At 39.0% G+C, this 26,082-nt stretch overlaps 1 protein-coding gene across 1 annotated transcript in view; it reads right to left on the bottom strand.

Annotated features, from left to right (window-relative positions):
* Positions 1-26,082, bottom strand: part of BEGAIN (brain enriched guanylate kinase associated) — a 111,733-nt gene that overhangs the window by 78,763 nt on the left and 6,888 nt on the right. The gene's annotated exons all lie outside the window — the stretch shown is intronic.

Consider the following 26,082-nt stretch of genomic DNA (forward strand, 5'->3'; position numbering starts at 1 on the left):
TATATATATATATATATAAACTTCCTTTTTCCTTTCAGCTTCCTTTTGGGATTCATGAGATTCAGATCCCTCTATATTGAGAGGGATCTGAATGCTATTAAGTTAATCTCCTCTTCAAAGAGACACCAAAAATCTAGCTGAATCTCACTACTAGCATGTTTGCTGCAGTAGAGGTTGGCAGTTGTTTGGGTCAGAACCATAGCTGAGTCTTCCTTCTTACTGATGGGTTACAACTTGGGGAAACCATTTTGAGACTTATTCAGGGACTGATTATCCAGGCTTTAGAATCATCCTGATTCCCTGGGGTATTTTTCATCTCTCCTCTTGGTCACTGACCACTCCATAGTTTTACCAATCTTCCTCTAGGTTGTCCTTTTAATTTCTCAGGGATAACAGAGCACTGGTATGCTTTATGAAACAGATAAGACATAGAGCCTGCCCCTGGGGCCAAGCAGAACAATTTTAAACCTTTTCCAATAGAACAAACTCTTCAAATTCTTGAAGAAGGCTATCGCATTCTCTCTAAGTAATTACATTTCCTTCAAGGGCTCTTCATTTGGCACAATCTCATGTCTTCTCACCATTCTGATCATTCTCCTTATAGAAAATCTTAGTTTGTCAATGTCCTTCCTAAAATGCTATTTCCATTAGTGGATAGAATATTCTACTTATGGTCTGACCCAGGCAATTCTGTTCAATTGAAAAATGCATTTAAATGTCAGGAAAGTGGACAAGGTGATAGCTTCACTCATTCTGGTCACTATGTCTCTATTAATTTGGTCAAAGACTGTACTGGATTTTTGGGCTTCTGTGTCACAGCTGATTCATATTGAGCCGGGGGGGGGGGCCACTAAAACACTGAAATATTTCTGAGGAAATGCTCTCTAGTTTTGCCTATCTCTCCACATATTTGGGTAGTTATTTTTTGTTTTGTTTCATTTTTGACCAAGTGCTGGGCTTTACACACATCCTTATCAGTTTAATTTAATGAACATTTATTAAGTGCCTGCTGTGTTGAGCCACATTTAACTCAAGTGTCTGGCACATGGTAGATGCTTTATAAGTGCTTATTGACTGAGCACTGGAAAACACAAAGTGCAGATAACCGAATTCTTGAGCCAATGTGGTCTTGGGTCATCATCTTCCAGTTCTTTAATGCTTATATGTCTTGTCTTCCTAATGAAAATGTAAACTCCTTAAAGCTAACAACAGTAATAGTAAGAGCTAGCATTTATATAGTGCTTTAATGTTTACAAAGCAGTGTAGAAATATCCTCTCATCTGGCCCTCACGACAACCCTGAGGAGTAAGTGCTATTCTTATCCCTATTTTACAGATGAGGAAACCGAGGAATGGAGAAGTTAAATGACTTGCCTAGAGACCTACGGAGAGTAAGTGTCTGAGGTCACATTTGAACTCTATCCACTATATCAACTAGTTGTCAAAGACTGTGTTTTTCATCTACTACCAGTAGCTAGGTACATTCACACTGTAAGTATTCAAAGCCTTACTGGTGATTGAATGAATATTTATTGCAATATAATAAAATTCTTCATGTAGCATTTAATGGCTAAGAAGTGTTTTTATATCTGTCATCTAATTTGTTCTTTACGACATCTCAATGAGATCAGTATAAATATTTTAAATATTTAATTTAAATTGTTACATATGATATTGTAACTTATGTTATATTTCATTTAATTGATATTTTTAAAATTTACAATTAAGGAAATAGGCTCAAAGAATCATTGTCACAAAACCTAGTAAAAATCAGAGGCAAGAGTCAAATCTAGTTTTTTCCTTCTTTCAAGTTCATCATGCTTTTTTCCTTTTATTTTATTACCGAATGAACATAAGAAGTATGTAAGGGGAAAGCGTCAGAGAGGGAAATTCCTAAGTTTCCTAATCTGTAAAATAGAGATGATAGTCATTACAATTCCATCCTCATAGGATTATTGTAAAGAAAATGTCTTTAAAACTATAAAGCATTATAGATATGTATGTAGTAAAAATCATCTCCAGAGGAAAGAACCACCTTTCTTCAATTTTCTATTCTAAAATTATCAGGTCAAGAATATGGCTTCAGTCCCTGTTCATCAATTACTTAACCTGAATATGTGTTCAACTTAATACTAATAGACTCATAGACTGAAGGGCCTTAGAGGGCATCTATTCCAACTTCTTCATTTTAGAAACTGAAGTTCACTGAGTAAATGGTTTGATCTTGTCACATAGGTAATAAGTAGCAGAGCTAGATTTTGAACTCAGGTCTTCTTACTCCACATGCAGTGTTATTTCCCCCATAACACATAACACATTTCAATAATTTTATGAAGCCCTTTCCTAATGAGGTAGCTAGTATAAGTATTATTATCCCTATTTTTTTTTTTAGATTTTTTTTAAACCCTTGTACTTCGGTGTATTGTCTCATAGGTGGAAGATTGGTAAGGGTGGGCAATGGGGGTCAAGAGACCTGCCCAGGGTCACACAGCTGGGAAGTGGCTGAGGCCAGGTTTGAACCTAGGACCTCCTGTCTCTAGGCCTGACTCTCACTCCACTGAGCTACCCAGCTGCCCTATTATCCCTATTTTTACAACTGATGAAACTGAGGCTCATGTTCTCAGAGAAGTAAGTATCAGAGTTAGGACTAGAATTTTGGTATCCTGATTCTAGATCTAGATGAATCTAGAAACAGTCTAGAGCAAAGAGAATAAGAAATAAAAACTATGCTGAACATTCTACCTCATGGGTCGGCAACCTTTTTGGCCGTGAGAGCTACAAACGCCACATTTTTTAAAATGTAATTTCGTGAGAGCTGTACAGTGCTCACAGTGCGCGCTCCTGTAACAGCACCTGAAAAAAAATTGACTTATGGCTCCTGCAGAAAGAGCCATATCTGGCCCTCAAAAGAGCCAGATATGGCTTGAGAGCCATACGATGCCGACCCCTGTTCTACCTAATTAAAATGACCAAAGTGTGACATTAGCTGATTTTGCATTAGAGGCCTTCCTTTGGTCAGCTTTTTCCAGGCGAATGGCTCCTGAGTATGATGACATCTCCTTGTTATATCCATCAAACAAACCCTAACAAGATACCCAGATGTAAACACAGGTTCAATTTTTTTCTCAGCTGAGTTTTCCCATATGAGAACAAAGGTAACTCCAGATTATTTCCTCATATATATATGCCTCTCTTTGGGAAAACAAAAATACAATGCTATCCGTGCTTTTTAAGGTCCAAACTTTTGAGCATGATTTAGTCTAAGATGGGAAGATTCTGATATTTGTGTATTTGAATGACCAACAGACAAAGAAAACTGAGTAGATAAGTCTCTATTCTTTAAAACTGAGCAGCTTTGCCACTAAACTGTGAGATATCAGTCTAAGTCTTCACTTCAGTCATTACACTAATCTCAACTGTCTTCCCCTTAAGATCCTCTTGCCCTATTTCAATAAAATTCACTATGAGTCAAGAGTGGGACACAGAGGTGAGAAAAGTTCATTTGATTTCAGGATGCACTAATACATTCCGAATCAAAAAATGCTATAGTCTCATTGTACTCTGCCTTATTCAGGCATGTGGAGCACTGAGTTCATTTCTGGGTACTAGGTTTTAGGTCAGCAATTTAGAAACTGAGATGAATACAAAGGAGGGTAGCTGGGATGGTGAGAGGATAAGTTATCCAAAGATCTGCTGAAGGTTTGGAGGATGTTATAAGCAGGAGAAAAGGAAGTCTGGGAAAGTAAGACTGATACTTTTGGATTTTAAGAGGGCTGTAACATGCATAAAGGTTGGGGTCCCATTTCATGCTGGCTCACAAGCAGGTGAAATGTCCAGGGAGGCAGAATTTGGCTCGGGTAACTAATCTTTGCTGCTGTACAGTTATTTCATTCACATCCAACTCTCCATAACCTTGGCAAAGATATTAGAGTGGTTTGCCATTTTCTTCTCCAGTTCATTTTATAGAAGAGGAAACTGAGGCAAACAGTTAAGTGATTTCCTTAGGGTCACACAGCTAGTAAATGTCTGAGGTCAGATTTAAACTTCCCGACTCCAGGCCTAGGACTCTATTCACTCTGACACTTATCTGCCCCTAAGCATCAGAACTCTCCAATAATGGAATGGGGCTGTTTTGTGAGGATAATGAGCTCCCCTATCATTGAAAAAAAAACTCACAGACAGTTAATGACCACTTGGTGAAGGTGTTATGGAGGGGATTCATGCTTCAGCCACCAATTGGCCTGGAAAACTTCTGAAATCCCTTCCAACTCGAAATTCTTTGATTTAATGATTTGAACTAAGAGAAATTCAATTTAGCTTCATCTGACAAGTGTTTATTAAGCACCAATTGTATTCTAGGCATCCTGCCAAGCACTAGGATTCAAAGACAAAAAGATGACACCAAATTTACCCTCAAAGAACTTACTTTCTATGCAAATAATATTAAATACTCAGCAGTTAGAGGGTGCTGTGGATTGAACACTGAGCCTAGAGTTAAGAAGACCTGAGTTCAAATACTGCCTCAGACACTTATTAGCTGTTTATCCTGGGTACGTCACTTAATTCCTATCTGTTTCACTTTTCTCATCTATAAAATGGAGATAATAATAATATATACCTCTCAGTATTTTTGTGAGGATAAAATGAGATATTTGTAAAGTGCTTTACAAACCTCAAGACTGTCTATAAATACTAGCCCTTATTATTATTAATATCAGTATTGAGTTACTATAAGTTAATATTCATATTACTAATTTAAAATATAAACAAAATAATTTCAGGGAAGGGTATTAATAATTAGGTAGATCAGGATAGACTTTCTATAGAAGACATTTCTCAGGCTGAACTTTAAAGGAAATTGGGATTCTATAGATGAGATAAGGAAGAAGTATACTGCAGGCATGGAGGACAACCTAATAAAAGTAAGAGTTAAGAGACAGAAAGCTATTTAGAAGGAACAACAAGCAGACAAGTTTGACTGAGCTGTAAAGTATGAGGAGAGCAATATGCATCTCTCTGTCCCAAAAAGATGAATTGGGAAGACTTTAAAAGCCAAACAGGAGCTTGCATTTTATCTTAAAGGGAAGGAGGAGCCACTGCAATCTCATAATGGCATAGTTAGAATTATGTTTTAAGAACGTCAATCTGTGAGCTGGATGGTGGAAGATAGATTGTAGAGGAATAAGGATGGAGGCAGGAAGACCACTTAATGCCGGGTCAAGAGGTGATAAAGTCATGAACCAGGGACGTGGCCATGAGAATGGAGAGTGGAGACAGATGTTAGGATATATTGTGAGGCTAAAATCAACATGACTTGATAACTTATTGTTTTCCTATGAAGAATAAGGAAGTAAAAAGAGTTAAATCTGATTCCACGGTTTTAAATCTGACTGACTGGAAAGAAATATGGTGGTATCCACCACAGGAAGAAGGTAGAAGAGAAGGGAAAAGATAAGATGAATGGGTTGAAGTTACAGATGACAGATTTTAGCTGCCTAATTAAAAAATACTATTTTTTTTTTATCCTGGGACTCCATTCTAGGAGCATAGGGCCACAACCAGTAGGCAACGGGACACACAGTCGCTCAGGGTCACCCAGGTGGGAAGTGTCTGAGCCCGGATTTGAACCTAGGACCTTTCGTCTCTAGGCCTGGCTCTCAATCCACTGAGCTAGCCCAGCTGCCCCTACTTTAGGTTGCAGTTTCTTTAGCAGATGTAGTTTTTACAGGGTGGGGTTGCTAGCCCCACGCCCAACCCTCCTCCTTTTTCATCCTGGCTAGGGACCATCCTTAGCCCAGGAGTGGTAAGGATGGGCAGTAGGGGTCAAGTGACTTGCCCAAGGTCACACAGCTGGAAGTGTCCGAGGCCGGACTTGAACCTAGGACCTCCAGTCTCTAGGCCTGGCTCTCAATCCACTGAGCCACTCAGCTGCCCCTTAAAATACTATTCAATAAATAATTACTCAACATAAATTGTGTACAGAGCAGTGTACTAGGGAGATTCCTGGGAGAGGCCAGAGTATATGACATTTAGATAAGACATATTTCCAGTTAAATTTGTCCAACCATGGAATGAGCTACCCTAGTGGATGGTGTTGTGAGGAAGATTATTTAGTTATTAGTTAGGAGACCTAACAGGAAGGGCTGGAGAATTCCAAATGGAATGAGGACATCTGATTTCTGCTTTCAACCTTCACCATTCTCCAAGATTCCAGGGAATCAGGGTACAACTCCACTAGCTCTGAGGTCTCCCAAGGTCAGTTACAGCTTGTCCCAACCACCATGGAGTCCATCTCAGAGAGAGAGCAAGCCACTTCCTCCTTCCCCATTCCATTTGGAATTCTCCAGCCCTTCCTGTTAGATCTCCTAACTAATAACTAAATAATCTTCCTCACAACAATGGTAATGACCCCAATAATGGAAACTTCAAGTATTCCTTGTCAGAGATATTGTAGAGAAGAATTAAGAGACAAATGGTCCTCTGGGTTCCCTTCTCACTCTGAGGATGCTAGGACTAATAGGTAGAAATTCCTGGGAGGCTGACATTGTCAAACAATGAAGGGACTACTGTGGGATAGGATGATCCTCCCATTGCTGGACCACATTCAAGTAGAAGCTGTGTGTTCTTCATCAGGAATGGCGTAAAGGCAGAATTTCTACATGGGTTGGGAGGTTGGACAAGGTACTGGCGGAAATGAACAGTTTCTAGCAGAGGCTTCAGACAATGGGACTGCTGCTGTCTAGTTCTTTCCACAGAGAAAATTAGGCCCTGGGGCAAAATTGTTGTCCTTTGGTTGAGAACCCAGAGACTGTGATTAATCTGCCTACAAACATACACCATGAAGCTATTCTAAGTAATTTATCTTCAGATGAAAGTATATGAGCATAAAGGGGGGAGAGTTAGAGAGCGGGGAAGGAAGACAGTCCTTGGGCCCAGTCATTTTTCATACTTAGAGCGTCAGAACTTGACAGCAAACAACAGTGGAGTTTTCCTTTCTGTCCCCATTGAGATGTATTTCCCTGATTACTGAATTCACTTTCAAGGAGGACCAGAGGAGCATAAAGTCAGGAATGGGATGGGATGGGGCTAAGGAAAGGAGAGAGAGGATTCTTTGCCTTCCTCCCATTTGTTCTATTGAGTAACATTAATATATCCACATCAACAACTAACCCTCTAATGATAGTTAGATAGAAAATGAAAGATAAAAAGATAGAAAATTCCTAAGCTGGTATGCAGTCAATTCCTAAGCAGACAGTAATGGGTTTGAAATTTTTCTCAAACCTCCCCTGGTTTATTTTCACAGCAAAGCCTCAGGGAAGGAAAGGACTAGGACAATTTGTATAATCACAATTTAAGAATAATAGAAAGCAGGATTTGGAAGAGATTGCAAATTATACAACATAAAACATTGGAATAAGAAGGGAGTTTAAGTGAAGAACATGTGCTGGAAGGGGTCTTGAGTCCTAAAGCTTATCAGAATGCCAGATATGAAGATGCTTAAAATCCTAGAATATACATAGAATGTGAGAGCTATGATGAGCGTCAGTATCCTAGAACATAGAATGTCCAAGCTAGAAGGAGCCTTAAATATGGATCTAGTCCAACCTCAAGACTGTTCAGATGAAAAAACAGAAAAACAAAGATGGGATCTGAGCGACATGAACTCATTTACCAGTTGTGTTGTCTGTCAAGATTGGTTGTTGAATTGAAGAATGTTTTCTACTTTTTTTGAGGGAGTCGGGGCTGGTCCCCACCCTTGGAATATGTGTATGTCAAAATTTCTTAACCACTTCTTTTCTTGTCTTACAAGGCTGGGCCTACCTACTCCCTAGTCATCACCCTTACTCCATCCCTTAGAAAAGATGCCTTCTGAGCATAATGAAGATGGAGTGAAATAAGGAGGCCATCTTCACTCAACAGCTCTCATACCCTTTATCAGACAACAATGCTTAACTAATGATCCTCTCTTTGAATAAATGAAAGAAAAATTCCAGGACCTTTTGGGGACATTTGTAAAATTTAATAAATCAAAAAATTTCCTCACATTTAGTTACTGAGCTCCCAGTTTGGCGGGTTGCAGGAAGAGCTCTCCCTTTCTCTTTTCGCCCAGACAAAAGCATCTGTTCTGTTTCTCTTTATATAGAAATGTTGCTGTTGTTCAGTCATTTTCAGTTGTATCTAACTCTCCATGACACCATTTGGAGTTTTCTTGGCAAAGATATTGGTATGGTTTGCCCTTTCCTTCTCCAGCTAATTTTACATATGAGGAAATTGAGGCAAACAAACATAAATAATTTGCCCAGGGTCACACAGCTAGTATGTGTCCAAAGCTGGATTTGAACTCAGGTCTTCCTGAATCCAAGCCTGACACTCTATTCACTGCACCACCTAGTTCCTTTTTGAAACCCTTCCCTGCCCCATTTACAAATAAGGAAACAGATAAAAGCAGCTATGATTAATCATAATTTCTGAGCCATCTTGAAAGTACTAACCAAATTAAGAACTATGAATCATTGTAAAGGACACATTAAACTTTGGAGGAAAAGTTTATACCAAACTTTACAGGATTATAGATTTAGAGCTAAGAGGAATCTTGAGGGTCATTAAATCTAATCTCTTTACTTTATAGGTAAGGAAACGGAGACTCACAGAGTTTAAATGACTTGTCCAAGGTCACAAATTAGTAGGTATCTGAGACAGAGTTTGACCCAGAGACATGCTATTATATTTCACAAATGGCTATCCAGAAAACAAAAGTACACAGGACATTTTAAAGTTTAATCTGCACGATTAACATTTTCTCCATCACTTTTCACAGTCTAGACCAGGGGTCAGCAATCTTTTTGGCCATGAGAGTCATAAATGCCACATTTTTTAAAATGTAACTTCGTGAGAGCCGTATATGTTCACAGTGCGCTCCTGTAACAGTGCCTGAAAAAAAAGTGACTTTATGGCTCCTCCAGAAAGAGCCATATCTGGCCCTCAAAAGAGCCATACGTTGCCGACCCCTGCTCTAGACAATCAAGAAAATAAATCAATCCCTGATTTGTAGTCTTTGCCAATTTCTGAGGTCCTTCCTGAGCCTATAGGAGTTGTCTCCAACACACCTTTGGTTTGAATCCAGGTCTAGTACTTTATCCACTAAATCAAGCTCCCTCTCCCAATCTGTGGGCAAAAGAAGAGAGAGAACAAGGGAGTGTCAAAGCACATTACCGTATTTCTCATATCTCCCAGAGAGAACTATTCAACAACTCTCTGTTCTTTCCAGTCACACATTTCTTCAGTGTCTGGAGCAGTGGAAACCATGGCTGAGAAGCCAAGCTACCTCAACAATTCCACAATCCAACCTCCATTTATTCCCTCTTCTTATTCTAACTTCCTCGACTTCATATGAATCTCATTATGGATATTGGTAATCCATTTAAATTTGTGCACCACTTTCAACCTTGTGACTGTAACCCAAGAGACAATGTCTATATGCCACTCTATCATGTATTTCTTTATGCCTGAAAGGCATCGTGGATTATCCTAGCTATCTGATACCTGAGATGTACATTCTACTTTCCCCTCTTAAAATGTTTTCTTCCTTTTTAAACTCCTACTTTCAATCTTAGTAACAACTCTAAGACAGAAGGGCAAGAGCTAGGTAAATGTGACTTGTCCAAGGTAACACAGCAAGGAAGTGTCTGAGGCCATATTTGAACCCAGGCTTTCCCAATTTCAAGCCTCCTGTTCTATCCACTAAGCCACCTACTTGCCCTCCCTGCCATTTCTTTCTATAAAATTTACCCACCCTTTAATACCCATCTTAAGTCTCACCTCCTCCAAGAAGCTTTTCCTCATCATTCCAATCCACAGTGATCTTTCCCCTCTGGAAGCCCTTGTAGCACTTATCTCTTCTACTCTTTGGGTCTTCTATTGCTACATGGGTATGGACCTGATTTTTGGACTGTGAATTTCATGAGGGAGGCACTATGTTACACTCATGTCCATATTCCTCATAGTTTCTCAAATGAAATAATGTTGGTAAAATACTCCATAAACCTTAAAGCATTCTATCAATTTTAGCTTCTGATATAAGTTGTAGAGTTTGTTGATCGATTCCCATAAAGCTCTGAATATAATGAAATTCCAAGCAAAGCTTTCTACACCCAGCTGTGCCTATTTCTAGGCCTTCTCTCATTTTCTATTCATTTTGAAGCTCTAAATAAAATTGTTACTTTACCAAATGAGAGCAAGGCACTCTGTGCCTCAGTTTCCCTAACTCATTGCATAATCTTAGGTATGCCACATCTGCTTATCTGTAAAAGGAAAAAGTTGGAGTAGATCAAGATGCCTTACCCTTTTATTGAATCATGATCTTCTGGTGTAGCCAATGAACACCCTCTCAGAATAATATTTTTAGATAATAGAAGGAATGCTAAATTTCAGTTGGAGGTTGGTAAAAATAAAGATGTAACTTTTTCCTATCCAAGTGACAGACCCCTCTGAAATCTACTCATAAAGGAGTCTATGACTCTTACTTTAAGAACCCCTGGGCTAGATCATACCCAAGGTTATTTCTAAATAAACCATTCTGTGTTCTATTCTTCTACGGTCCTTTAAGCTCTGATCTCTTACAGGCCTCTAATGGTTGGGGTTTTTCCTAATGAGATGACATTAATATTGATAATGGTCCTTTCATGTACACTATCTATTCAATCCTCACAAAATTGTTGTGAAGGCTGAGATTATGTTAAGTGAGATCATATATATGAAAGGGCTATCATTACTAAAGGGGTAAGATTATTCCTGTTTAATAGGTGATAATATCTAAGGCCAGATTTGAACTTATGAAAAAGAGTCTTCCTGAGTCTAAGGCAAGTGCTCTATCCACTGTACCATGTAGCTGTCCCTACAAGAAAGAGTATCACTTAATATAAGTATAACCCAGTGGAATTGCTTGTCAGCTCTAGGAGCAGGGAGGGAAGAGGGGAGGGAGACAACAAGAATCATGTAACCATGGGAAGAAAAGATGATCAGTATTTAATAGATGATGATGTGACTTGCTCAGAGTCACAAAGCTAATGTCTGAGATCAGATTTGAACTCATGAAGAAGAATCTTCCTGATTTTAAGACCAGTGCTCTATCCACTGTACTATCTAGTTGCCTCTACAAGAAATACTATTGTTATTTAATAGATGATGATGTGACTTGCTCAAAGTAACCCAGCTAATAAGTCATACACATAGCTAATAAGTATGTGAGATCAGATTTGAACCCAGGAGCTCTTGCCTCTAAGATCTGACTCTCAATCCACTGAGCCATCTAGCTGCCCGCTTCTGATACTATTTTCACTAGTCATGTCCGCCAGAAAAGCACTGTCCAGCAAGCTGGGTGAACAGTTGGAGATGTGCTCTTGAAAGCAAACATAGCTTAACCCAGCCATTTCTACAGAAACTGCATTATCCTCCTGTCCTTGCTCATCAATTCTTCAGGAAATGGAACCCAAATAAATAAATAAATAAATGAAATCTATTGTAAAATACCCATAAACAAACCCAGGAGCCAGGTTCCAGAATGTGGGAGAATGAGCTACTGGGAATTTACTGGATAATGAATAATATCAGGGTATCAAGCATAGCCACGTGCTCAGGGAGGACCAGCCACCAGATCTAACTGGAGGTAAGGCTGTGCCTGTGTTGGGATGGAGGAAGGGGCCGGCTGCAGCCTGGGAACACTTGAAGTGCTTACACCATCAGCATGGTCTTGGATTGAAATTTGAGTTGAGCTTTGGGGAGACCTGGATTCTAGTCCCAGATTTTCCACCACAAGACAATTCTCTCACCAGTCAATTCTCTCAAGTTAATATAAAATGGAAATAACCCCAGCTACCTTCTTAGCCAAAATGCAAGGGTGATTTGAGGAAGGAATGAGATAAGCTACAAAATGGGATTAACAACAATAGTTCACATTTGTATAGAACTTATTAAGTTGCATGAGTATTAATATTCATATTTTTATAGATGAGGAAACTGAGGCTCACAGAAAGAGACTTGCCAAAATCAAAACAGATCCTTCTGACTCCAAGACACGTTCTCTTTCCACCACATTCCATTTTCTCATGGGAACAGCCTCTTTTCTCTATGGGAACATCTATATATATGCTATAAGGCTCAGCTGAGATGATAAAGGTAAGAGTCTAGGTCTTTACTACTTTTTTTCCTCCTTTACTCAGTAAGTTTTAATTAGATGCCTATAGTCTGCCTAACCCTAGTGCTAGAATGTATAACACAATAGGTACCTATCTTTGAATAGGTGAGAGAAGGGGGTTGTTTAGAGAAGAGAAGAAAAATCTGAAGGACTATGCTGGGGAGGAGGAAATAGCCTATTTTTGTTTGGCTGGCCTCTGAGCTCAGACTCAAGGGTAAAAGGTCAAAGAGAACCTAAAAAAGTAGGCTGATTTTGACCCAATATAAAGAAGACTCAAAGCTGTCCAATAATAAAAGTTTTGAGAGAGAGCATGTTGCCACTAGAGTTTTTAACAGAGGTTAGAGGATGATTTGCCATGATACTGTAGAGGGAATTCCCTTATGGGACATAAGGTTCAACTTGTTCAGTTATCTCAGTTATGTCCAATTCTGGGTGACCACATTTGGAATTTTCTTGGTAAGATACTGGAGTGGTTTCTCATTTTGTTCTCCAGCTTATTTTACATATGAGGAACTGAGGCAAACAGGGTTAAGTGACTTGTCCAGGGTCACATAGCTAGTAAGAGTCTGAATCTGGATTTGAATTCAGGTCCTCCTGACTCTGGGCATGGTGCTCTATTTGTCATGCCACTTGGCCACCCAAGGTTGAATTAGATAATCTATATAGTATTTTCTCGACTTGGATCCTATGTAAAATTATCAGGTTCCCCTGCAAAATTCTGCTGAGACCTTATGGCTTTGCACCCATAATAATGCATTTACTGAGCCTATTAGAGAGTCTCTTTCTTTTATAAAATATACCCAAAAATCTTGGGTCCAAGATTCTGTATTCTATGATTCTAAAGTCCCTATCATTTTTGACTTTCCCATATTTCTATAATTCTAAGGTACCTTCTAGTTCTGACATCCTTTGACTTTAATAGTCCCTCTTTAGGAGGTGACACAAGGCATTTAGATTAAAGAACTCTAGGAAAACAAGATGGCAGCCAAGTGATACAGTGGATAGAGCACTGGGCCTAAAGTCAGAAATACTTGAGTTTGACTCAGTTTCCTAATTTGTAGAATGAGCTGGAGAAGAAAATGGCAAACCACTCTAGCATCTTTAACAATAAAACTCCAAAAGGGGACCCAAAGAGTTGGACACAATTGAAAATGACTAAACAACAACAGGCAAACTAACAAATAGAAACATGGCTAATTTTTAATACCTTTCAATAATATATGTCTATTAATATGTATAATCAATCAATTTCTCTCTCTCTCTATCTCTCTCTCTCTCTCTCTCTCTCTCTCTCTCTCTCTCTCTCTCTCTCAATAAATCCTAAACTACAGCTAGTGTAAGAATGCTTAACCAAGCAAAGAGACAGGGGTGATCATAAAGGACAATTTGATTATGTTAAAATTTTAAAGCCTTTTATATGAACAAAATTAAGGCAGTTAAAATAATAAAAGAAACTGTTGATTTGAGAAAAAATTGTATCAAACACCTCTGATAAAGGTGATCTAATATCTACTTGATCCAAATACTTAAGAACTACAGTCATTCCCTAAGAATCAGGTTATTGAATGACACAAAGAGTTGGTTTCCAAAAGATTAAATCCAAATACTCAGCAACTATTTGAAAAAGTACTCAAAATCCATTCAAAATGTTTAGAATAAAACAAATGTGGGTACTTTTAGGGCTAAAGCTTTAGTTTTCTAAAGAAAATTATCTATGCGTGTAGAATAGTTTATTCCCAGAGCAGGCAGGATAAATGTGTTTGTCACCATGTGTCTGCTCTCGGCATTAAGGTTATCCATCTGTGTTGATTAAAGTATTGTGATTGCTTCCTAAATACACATAGTCCTGATGGGCATGATTTGATTTCACTAATTATACTGCATTAAAAAAGAATGTTCCAAATCACTAATAATAAGAAAAATGCAAATGAAGAATTCTGAGGTTTTATCTCATATTCATCAGACTGACAAAGGTCACAGAAGACTAGAATGGTAAAGGTTGGAGTGACTACAAGGAGGTCCCAATTAACTGTAACTCATCCTAGAAAACTATTAGGATTTATGCTAGAAAACCTTTTGACCCAATAATTCCACTGCTGGGTGTAATCCCCTAAGAAAGTCAAAGACCCAGGAAAAGGTCTTGAGTATATAGAAAACAACATAACCAAACTCTATGGTAGCAAAGACCTAGAAACAGAAAAGTGTTGTTTGGTTGGGGGATGAAAGTATAAACTGTGGTAGATAATAAATAATGGAATGTAATTGCATTGTAAGAATTGACTAATATGAAGAACTTGGATAAATTCAGGAAGACATGAACAGATGCAGAGCAAAGTAAGCAGAACATGGAGAACAACATAAATACTGGCTGCAAGTTACACATGAAAACAGCATTAAGAGGCCATGAAACTCTGATGAGTTTGTCTTGAAAGGTCTGATACATTGAATGATATCTCAATGAGTTACATGTTTTGGGACCATAATTCTTTATTTCAAGGGAGAGTTTTATGAGGAGGAAGGATCATTTTGAAGTGATAATGATTTTTAAAGTATCAGTTTAAAAAAAAAGATTAATCTTTCTAAAGTTCAACTTGAATCTTTCCTTTTCTGTTCAAGGACTCCTCACAGCAAAAATCAAGTCCTAATTCTTAAGGTGTCATTGAGGCTCTTCACAATCTGGTACTAATGGACTCATCAGCCTCAAATTGCACTGTTTTCTTTGTAACTAGGTGGTAAATGGATATCACTGGATGTGGATGGAATTGAGAAGACCTCAGTACAAATCCAACCTTAGACACTTACTGGTTGTGTAATACTGGGTCAACATCTACCTCAGCTTCCTTATTTGTAAAGGGTGGCTAGCAATAGCCTGTACCTTCCAGGGAGGGGGTAAAGATCAAATGAGACAATATTAGTTAAGCACTTTGCAAACTTTAAAATGTTAGCTATTAAAATGCTACCTACTAGCTATTATTACATGAAACCGAGGCTGCAGCCAACTTGAACAATTCAGTGTTCACCAAACCTATCTTTATGCCTTCCCATTGAAATCAGACCCATCCTGAGTCTAACTCAGATATTATCTCTTCCAGAAAGTTTTTCCTGATCCTCCCAACCAAAGGTGACCTTTCCCTCCCTAGAACATCGGAGTACTTTCTCTGATCTTGATCACATTCTGCCATAGAGGCACACAGAAGGAACTAAATAAATAGTTGGTGATGAAATATCACCATGGCTAGTTTTCCTCCCAGAATGTAAGTCCCTCAAAGGCAAGAACTATCTCATTTATCTGTGTCCCGTGCCTGGTATAGGTCCTGCATACAGCAGTCATTCAGGAAATATTTGTTAAAAGTTTGAATAAATCTGTCCTGTAACCCTATGCAAGGTGCTGTGGGGGACAAAGCATCCTAAAAATCTGTGAGCAGTTCAGAGTGATGTTAAATGAAGAAAAGATGCATGAAACATAGAATTCTCTATGTGCCCAATGTAATCAAATACCAAAGGGGGCAGCACGTGGGGTAGATATTATAAACGGATTGGAATGTGAGAGAACATGATGGGTTGGGGTGGTCACGGAAGGCTATTTTAAGTTGGTGTGGATTTAAGGAAGGACAGGATGAAGTTTAGGCTGAAAACATGGAGGTATCTATAGGTGGTGCAGATCTCAATGGACAGAGAGGCAGGTCTGGCTCATCTTCTTGAGTTAACTAACTGTGTGATGCTGGGCAAGCCACAACCCTGTTGGCCTCAGTTTCCTCATATATGAAATGAAGAAAATGTAAAACAAGAAGGAAATGGCAAACCTCTCCAGTATCTTTGCCAAGAAATCCCCAAGAGTCAGAGACAACTAAAGACACGAGCCAATGACAAAAATCTCTCAGTGATGGGACCAGTGGAAGTAAACAGATTAATCTTATTTTTCTCTAAGTGAAGAATAGGTTTTAGGATTCATTAAGTTCTTTCTGTTCTTGTCATTCATTCAATGAAACACTGATTAAGCTCTCTTTGTGAGAGATCCTCTTTATGCTGAGGTTACAAAGATTAAAAACGATTTACATTCCTTGCCCACGGGGAGTTTATAATCTAATGAGGGGATATAATACATACATAAATATACACAGCAGCCTATGACAAAGACAAAGATTATTAGCGCTCTAGGAAAACTTGAGGAGGGGAGAGATGACTTGCTAATGTCCTTTCTTTTGCCAATGTCAGGGAGCAATGGCCCCACACTTTTTTTGAAGTTGTGAAATAAAAAAATAAAAAAGTGATTCCTTTTCCCAATACAAACCTGGGCAAGAGTCCAAGAATTCTTAATTGAGGTTCTCGCTCAGAACGTGTAAGAAATAATGAGGGTGATTTATTCACAAAGCAGAAGCCTAAAAATAGCTTGGTCGATTGAGCGTGGAGGGCAGCCCAGGGCTTTGTTGGGATACATTCGCCCTGGATGCCCTGATTAACTCCAGAGTGCAGCTGACTGTCGAGAATGCCAGGGTAAGACAGAGCTGGCTCCCTTCCCCCTGCCCCACACTCTCCACTGAGATTCTTATCTAAGGAGGGACTTCAGAGGGGGTGCAGGGGGTGGACTGACACACTTGGCTTTTGTTGGAAGGAAGCTTTTTTTTTTTAAACAGCTGAGTCAACTCCATTACTTTCTAAGACCCCAAGTAGCCTAAGATGACTTGTCTCTTCTCTAATCCTAAAAGCACTTAAGATAGGTAGTATTATGTAATTCCTTGCATTTCCATAGTACTAGAAAGTCCTTGAAAAATTTTTTCTTTATCCAAGTAAGATAAGATATTATATTAAGTAATATAATATATTATAATTATTCCCTTTTAATAATAAAATGTTTTAATTTAATAATTTAATAAAAATTTAATAATTAAAACTGAATTTCTGAGAGATAACGTGACATGCAATGTCAGATAGCTAGTTTTTGTGGGACGTGGGACTCTCTGTAAGTCTGGGTCTTGTCTTCCCAATTAAAAGCTACTTGAGGCTTCCTCCTGTTCTCAGTGCCTAGTAGGAACACAAAAGAAGGAATGTAACTCCTGGAATCTTATAAAGGAGGAAAGATGTTTACAATCTTTCAGACAGAGTTTTTAGCCTAATGACCGATTCTCCCTCTGAAATTCAAACCTCCCTGGAGGGAAGCACCTAGATGGCCCAAAGGATAGAATGCTCTAGAGTGAGGAAGATTCGAATTTAAATTTGGTCTCAGACACTCGCTATCTGTGTGTCCTTGGGTAAATCACTTCACCTCTGCTTGGCTTCCTCAGCTGTAAAATGGGGTTAAAAATAGCACCTACCACCCAGGGTTGTTGTGAGGATCAAATGAGGTAATCATTGTAAAGTACTTGGCATGGTGCCTGGCACATGGTAGGTGCTATATAAATGCTTGTTATTATTATCCAACTCATTTTTATGGAGTATATGAATGTTTACGTGTTTCTATTTTCCTCCACCCTAGGTACCCAGGGGAAGAAATATAGAAGGGAATCACTGGAGAAAAAGTCATCGGGACCTTCTAGGATTGTGGCTTACTGTCTTGTTAAAATGTACTCGTGTTTTAATAAAAATCAGTGCCCAAATTCTATCCATTGCCTACTGTGAGATGCTGGAAATTAATACTCTTGGAAGCAAATCAATATTTAGTTAAAGTGAATTGATCGTTTAGTGTTAAATGGAATTTTCATCAAGCATTCCCCCCTTAGAGTTGAATCCTGCAGAGGGAAGAAGTGTGAAATCCCCCAGAAAGAAAAGAGGGGAGTGGGAGGGAAGGCAGGAATCCCATGGAAGGTAAGGAAGAGGAGCCTGGGAATCTCAATGGGGGGGGGAAGGTGGGAAACCTGGAATCTTTTTGAAGGGGAAGAAGATAAGTTAGGAAGCCCATGGAGGGAGAGTCTGAGATTTAGAGTCCTTTCTTCATGGAGATTATCCCAGCAGGTGTACTGACTCCCGCCCATCACCAGTCCTTCAATGCAGAGCTAGACTTTCTATCAGAGGGCATGGAAGGTTTTTAAAGTAGAAGGTAGAGGACAGTAAATGACTGATGTAATGACTTTGCCAAGCACTATTAAGAGTAGCTTCAGAGTAAGAGCACTTATTTAAGTAAGAACCTTACGACTGAAAGGACTTTGTCATTCAATCATTTTAGTCATGTCCAATTCTTCCTGACCCCATAGGGGTTTTCTTGACAAAGAAACTGGAGTGGTGTTCTATATCTTTCTCCAGCTCATTTTACAGATGGGAAAACTGAGGCAAACAGGGTTAAGTGACTTACCTGAGGATAGGCAACTAGTAAATGTCTGAAGCAAGCTTTGAAATCAGGTTTTCCTGACTCCAGGTTTGGTATTCTCTCCAGGGGCCCCACCTAGCTGCCTAGATCTTAGCAGTTGTCTAATGAAAATGAGGAAACTGAATCCTAGAAGGATTATTTCATTCCCTGTATTTGTATCTTCAGTCCTAGCACCTGACAAATCTTGTCAATATGGCAGGGCTGAGACTAGAGTTTGGATCTCCTGAATTCCATTCTGATGCTGTGTCAGAAAACCCAAGTTCAAGTCTCAACTCTTCTGTTTCCTATCTGGGTAACCTTGTGTAAATCATTTCCTTTCTCTCAACTTCAGTTTCCTCATCTGTAAAATGGGGATAAATATTTTTCCTACCTATTTCATAGAGTAATGTAATTATTATTAAGACACATGCTGATAACTAAAAAGAACGGTTAGTTGGGCTTTTTACCATCTGTCTGGACTTAGGAAAACAATTATGCTACTGCTACAAATGGAGAACATTCTTTCTGGTATCAAATTCCAGTGATTAATATTTTAATTGAAAGTGGTAGACTTGTAGTCATTTATTAGATGCAAGCAAAAGCTGGAGAGCAAACAAATGAATTTGTATTCAATTTCTGCATGTTAGACACAGTCTTGCTGAATTAGGGCCTAATTAGGAGGCATTTATGAACACATCTGGAATATCATATAAGACCAAGGCTTCCCATTAGATCTTTCTGCTGTTCCAGGTCTCCAATTATTTTGAACCATTTTAAAGAATGACAGGTAGATTCCTTTCTGGTTTTGTGCCTCTCCTAGAATTCTGGAAGGGTTTTTCATGGTCGAATAATAATCCATGGTAAAATAATAATCGAAGGAGCTGTTGAGTTGGTAACTGCCTCCAGGGAAGTAGAAATCCTTTCCAAAGCTTCCTTTGTCTATTCTAACAGCAGAACCCCCAAGACGGAGAACAAAGTATTCCTAGGGGGGTAGAAATGAAAGAAAGGCATCAAGGGAAAAACTACGAAGAAAAAGGATCTGAACAGAATGCTGACCTACATCAGGAAGTGAGAGGGTAGAAGAATGTGATGAGGAGGAGAAAGGGAAGAAAAAAAGATAACCAAATACTTGAAGTTAAGTAATGGAAATAATGTTCTTATAAAGTGATGGGGGGACAGAGCCTGAGTAAGGAGGAGGAATGGGGAGGGGTGTTAGTCTCTTTGAGGAAGATGTAACATCTTGTATTCCAAGGTATGATGAAATGTGTATCTACTGGTAACACAGGGAAAGAGAAAGAAAAAAGTCATGATGGTTGGTGACTTCCTGCTGAGGGGTACCAAGGCAGCTATTTGTCAATTTGACATTAACAATAAAGAGATCCACTGTATTTCTAGGACCTACATATCGAGGATGTGATGGAAAGCCTCCCAAGGACTTGTCAAAAATGATGACAACTACCTACTTTTGATGATTCATGTGGGGACAAATGAGATTGCCAGGAAGAACCTAGGCGGCATTGCTAGGGTTGATGAAATCCTCATTGAAAAAAGTGAAGGCAATCCACCTCCCTAGAAAGACCTGATGGAGTCTGAATGCAGATTGAGACATATTATTTTTCCCTTTATTTTCTCGTTGTGTTTTTTTTCTTTGTTTCATATGTCTCCTTTTACAACATGTCCAATGTGGAAACACGTTTTGCATGCAAACACATGTATAACTGAGCTCAAACTGCATATTGTATCAGGGAGAAGAGAGGGGAAAGAGGGAAGGAAAGAATCTGGAAGTTATGATTTTAGAAAACAAATGTTAAAAAATGTTCATATATATGAAAAGAAAAAGTGGTGGTTCTTTTTTCCTCTATAGCCAGTTTAAGGTAGGGGATTTGGAAGAGAAAGGTAGATGTTGGAAAGGAACAGCTGGCTAAAGAGAAGACTGGCTGAGAAGAAAATTCAGATCTCTGAAACAGAAATGTTTAAAATGTAGGAATGATGGGCTCCTGGCCAGGGAAGGAGTGAACCTAATGAGGGGTGGTAAAAAATGCACTTGCCTATAGTCTTGAAAATCTTATTAAGAAGGTTTCAAACTAAAAAGAGGGAAGAAGAGGATAGAAACTGTCTGTGTCTGTTTTCCAAGCTAGATATTATAAAGACTAGGAGCTCTGCCATAGGAAGAAGAATCTCAATAGAGATGAGCAACAATTTCATAGGAGACAAAAATCCAAGAAGTGAACCAGTGATAAAACCCATAGATTCGGATATTTCTCAACACAACTATAATGAATGGGAAATAAGCATCAGAGAACCTAACCGAGGCAAACAAACTTGACCTCAAAGTTGTCATTGTAGCATAACGTAATGAGTAGAGATTCAGTTTCTGAGTGAAGAAGACCCAAGTTCAAGTTCTAGTGAATCCCGTATGTGCTAACTTAGGTGACCCTCATTGCCTCCAAGCAACCTACTAAGGCTCTTAGCTGTAGGACAGTAGTTTATCTGCTTTGGTGGTGAGGTTTCTCCAGTTTCTTGCAGGTCTAGACTTGCCCAACAAAGGTGTCAAACAAGGTAGAAAAAGAAAAATGTGACTGAAATATGGTCCTAGAAAGTTATACTTTACTTAAAAGGAACGGAATTTATATATTTAAAAAGTCTGTTTTTTTCAAGGAGGGGAGAATGATAGTACTGTATACGAAGACAATGGAGTTGAGAGGAAATCTAGGAAGCAGAGAGAGGAAGCATGGTGGAGAATATTGGATGAAGATCAAGAAGAGAAACATAAATGATACTATCACTTGGGTAGGAGGAGGCAATAAATAAGGAATTCAGATAACAATATAATCCAATAATCTGATAAACAGTAATTAAATACCCACTATGTGCCAGGCACTGTGTTAAGCATTTTATAAATAATCCTCATAATAACCCTGGGAGACAGGTGTTATTACTATTATTTTAACTATATAGTGGAGAAAATTGAGGCAGACAGAGGTTAACTGACTTGCCCATGGTCACATAACTAATAAGTGTCTGAGGCTGGATTCAAACTCAGGTCTTTCTGACTCCAGTCATAGCACTCTATTATGACACCTTGTATCTCTGCTATCTTTTTGGACAAAGGAGAAAATTGTAAAGCATATAATAATGTCATTATGGAGACAATTTAAAAAAAAGGGAGATGGGGCAAGCTAAATGGTGCAGTAGAGAGAGCACTGGTCTGGGAATCAGAAAGACTCATCTTCTTGAGTTCAAACCCAGCCTCAGACACTTACCAGATGTGTGACCCTGGGCAAGTCACTTAACCCTCTTTGTCTCAGTTTTCTTATCTGTAAAATGAGCTGGAGAAGGGAATGGCAAACCACTCCAGTATCTTTGCCAAGAAAATCCCAAATGGGGGCCACAAAGAGTCAAACATGACTGAAATGACTGAACAACAACAAAAAGGGACATACAAAGAGCAGTCATATGGATCAGCCTGATAATCTGATCTTAGTCCTTTTTTCCCTTGGGCCTATCTAGTGCATTTGACACTATTGATTATCCTCTTCTGCTGGAAACTTTCTTTTTTCCTAGTTTTTCATGATATTACTTCTTTCTGGTTCTCAGCTTACTCTGTCTATTCTCTTTTAGTCTCCTTTGCTGGCTCTCATCCACATCATGTTCCCTAACTACTGGTCTTTTCCAAAGCTTTGTCTTGGGTCCTTCTCTCTCTCCACCTTTCTCTACTCCTCCCCTTCTCTCTCCCTCCCTCTCTCTCTCTCTCTCTCTGTCTCTCTCTCTCTCTCTCTCAATTCAGCTCTGAGGGGTTTAACTGTCATCCCTATTCCAATGATTCTTTGATCTACACAGGTATGTACAGTCTTTCCCCTGAGCTTCAGTCCCATATAACTGATCAGTTGTGGACATTTCAATCTAGATATCCAGAAATACTTTTCATCCTTTTGGATTTATAATCTTGACATTATCCTTGATTCAACACTCTTTCTTACTCCCAAATAGCCAATCAATTGTCAAATTTTGCCACTTCTATCTCCACAACATCTCTCACTTCCAACCCTTGCTTTCCATTTACATTATTTATCCAGTGCAAACACTCATCATCTCTTGCCTAGATGGTTGCAACAATCTCCTAATTGGTCTCTACCTCAAATATCTCTCCACTTCAGTCCATCTTCCACACAGCTAAAATGAATTTTCCTAAATGGAGAGCTGATCATGTTACTCCTTTAACCAATAAATTGCCCCAGAATCAAATTTCTCTTACTCTGTTTAGCTTTTAATACCCTTAACAAGCCAGCACCAACTTATCTTTCTAACCTTATTGTACATTAGATCCCTTCTAACCCACTAAGGTTTAGCCAAAATGGTCTTCTTATTGCTTTAAACCTTTGCATTGACCTTTCTGTAGCCCTGGAATATATTCCCTCCTCTTTTGCTTCATAGAATCCCTTTCTTCCTTCTAGATACAAGTTCAAGCACCAACTTCTTCATGAAGCCTTTTCTGATCCCTCCAACTGGTAGTGCCCTCCCAACTGAACTACCTTATTTTTAACTACTAGTTGGTGCAATGGAATTAGGAAAACCTCAGTTCAAACCCAAATTTGGACATTTACTAACTGTGAATCCCTAGGCAAGTCACTTTACCTCTGCCTGCCTCCAATTCTTCATTTTCAAAATAAGGATAATAATAGCATCTACCTCCCAGGGTTGTTATGAGGATTAAATAAAATAATATTTGTAACGAACTTCACAAACTTTTAAAGTGCTATGAAAACGTTGGTTATTATTAAAACTACTAAATACTTATTTTGTATATGCTTATGTATTTGTCCTACCTGTTAGAATGTAAGTAGCTACCTGAGAGTAGGAATTATTTAATTCCTTATAATTGCATCGATAGCAGAAAGCACATTACTTTGGCATGTAGTAGGTGCTTAATAAATGCCTAATGATTTGATTGATTGAATGAATGACAACTTGAGAGGAGATATACTGTATGGTTTCTAGGGATCTATGGTTGGCCTTATGTTGTTTAACATTTTAGTCAATGACTTGAAGACATAGATGGCATAACTGTCACATTTTCAAATGATATAAAGCTTGGAAGGAGAACTAACACACTGGTTTACATTAAAGTAATGATCCAAAGATTTTTATTGGCTAGAATGATGGCTTCAGTCAAATAAGATGAAATTTAGTAGGGATGAATGTAAAGCCTTACACTTAGGTTAAAAGAAATTAATTTCACAAACATAATTCTTTGCTTTGGTTAGATTGTATTATGGGCAGTTCTGGCTGCCCTACTTTAAAGATGAAATTGACAAGCTGAAGGACATCCAGAGGAAGATGATGAGGATGGTGAGAAGACTAGCAATCACTCTGAGGACCAGTTGAAGGAAAGAAGGTTGTTTAGCTAGAGTAAGAGAAGGAACCTATTAGCTATTAGATGAGCATTTGTCATAGGGAAGAGGGTTTAGAATTGTTCTTTTGACCCAGAAAATGGAAATAGAAACAATAGGTGGAAACTGTATAGAAGCAACTGAGCACATTTTGCTTTGTCTCTGTTGTCCTGCCTGGTTTCAATTCCTAGGATAAGCTCATCTCTTCTAAAGTTACCACCCTGGTGCTTACTCAAACACAGATTGACCCCACCTCTCTCAGCGTCTTCTCCCAGTTTCCTCCCAATACCTTTCTTTATAGAGAGGAGAAACTAGACTCTTTTCTCACTCTACTTTGTATCTGTTTCTCTGCCTGGTTTCAGCTCCACATACCCATTCTTTAGTGTCTCATTTCTCACCCTCCCCTCCCCATCCTGCCTAGTTTGTGCATTATCTCCTTTTGATTGTAAACTCTTCTGAAGGCAGAGACTGTCTGTCCTTTTTTCTAATTGTATCCCAGTGATTAATACAATGCCTGGCACCTAATAGGCACTTAATAGTTGTTTTTTTTTTTGATTGAAAAGGAACAACTTTCCCCAAACCTCAGAGCTGTCCAGGAATTGAATGGGCAGCCTTGGGGAGTCCTGGGCTCTCTATACCTGAGGGAGAATGTCTAGTAATGGCTAAACAGGCATAAGTGCCAGGGATATTGTTAAAATAGTTTTTTGGTCCCATTATGGGTTAGCCTCTGGGGTCTATGTGATTCAATGTCACAGACTGATGAAACAAAGAAAGTAGAACTGAGAGGATTATAGACTAGAGCCAGACATACTGACACACAGCTCTAATCCCAAATGCTGGAGAGGCTGAGGCTGATGAATGTGGAGCTTTCAGAGGTCTGAGCTGCTATGGGCTATATTGATCAGGTATCTGCACTAAAGTAGGCACCAGTATTTGGTGAACTCCAGGGAGTTAGGGAAGGGTGGGTTAGGGTGCCCAGGTTGAAAAAAGGGCAGGTTGAAGCTTTCATGATCCTTGATCCTATAGTGGGATTAGGTCCATGAATTGCCCCAGCATTCCAGTCTAAGCAAGATGGTTAAACCCAATCTTAAAAAAATAATTATAGAAATAAGGTATCAGAGGCAGAAAGTATCCTAGTAGACAACTAATGTGGAGCAACTAGGTGGTGCAGTGAATAAAGTGCTGAACCTGGAATCAGGAAGACTTATCTTTTTAAGTTCAAATCTGGCAAGTCACTTAGCTCTGCCTCAAACTCCTCATCTGTAAAATGAGTCGGAGAAGGAAAATGCAAACTACTCTAATATCTTTGCTAAAAAAAGCTCCAGATGAGGTCATGAAAAGTCAGGTATGACTGAGACAACTGAACAACAAAAAGTCATCTAATGTAACCCCTTCCAGAAGCTTGTCTTATTTATAAAACATCTTGAACAAATAACCATCTATTGTCTGTTTGAAAATCTCTACTGTGAGGGCAGCTAGGTGGCTCAGTTGACAGAGAGCTAGGTGGGAGGTCCTGGGTTCAAATCTGACCTCAGATACTTCCTAGCTGTGTGACCTTGGGCAAGTCAATTAACCCCCATTGCCTAGCACTTACCACTCTTCTGCCTTGGAACCACTTCACAGTATTGATTCTAAGACAAAAATTAAGGGCTTTAAAAAGAAAAAAAAGAAAGTAAATCTCCAGTGATGCATAGCTCACTATTCTCAGGGAGGCAGCACATTCCACTTTTGGAAAGCTCAGATTATTAAGAATTCTTCATTCTGTGGAGCTCAAAAACAAAGCCTATTTGTGATCATCACTCATTGCTCCTGCCTCTGTCCTCTAGGACCAAAATGACTCTTCAATAGCACAATCCTTCAAATATGTTCAGAGAGCTCACCACATCTACCTCCCCAAGTCTTCTTACCTCTAGCTGAAATATTCCTCACAGAATGACTAGCCTCGATCTCATCAACTCATCCCAAAGGATACTGTGACTTTGTCAAATGGCTCATGAGAATTCAGGACTACTATCCCCACACTTCTGCTGGACAACTCATTTTGAAGGCCTTCCTTAAGATGAGCTGAAATCTTCCTCCCAGTTAACTCTCATCCCTACCCCTGCCCCCCTCCACTGCTCCTACTTCTGCATTCTAAAGCCAATGGAAAAAACCTGCTCTTTGTTTCTCGTGACCTTCAGATAATGGGAAACAGCTTGTTCTGGCAACTATCTCTCTATT

The sequence above is a fragment of the Gracilinanus agilis genome, chromosome 2, assembly GCF_016433145.1.
Source record: "Gracilinanus agilis isolate LMUSP501 chromosome 2, AgileGrace, whole genome shotgun sequence".
Classification (NCBI taxonomy): domain Eukaryota; kingdom Metazoa; phylum Chordata; class Mammalia; order Didelphimorphia; family Didelphidae; genus Gracilinanus; species Gracilinanus agilis.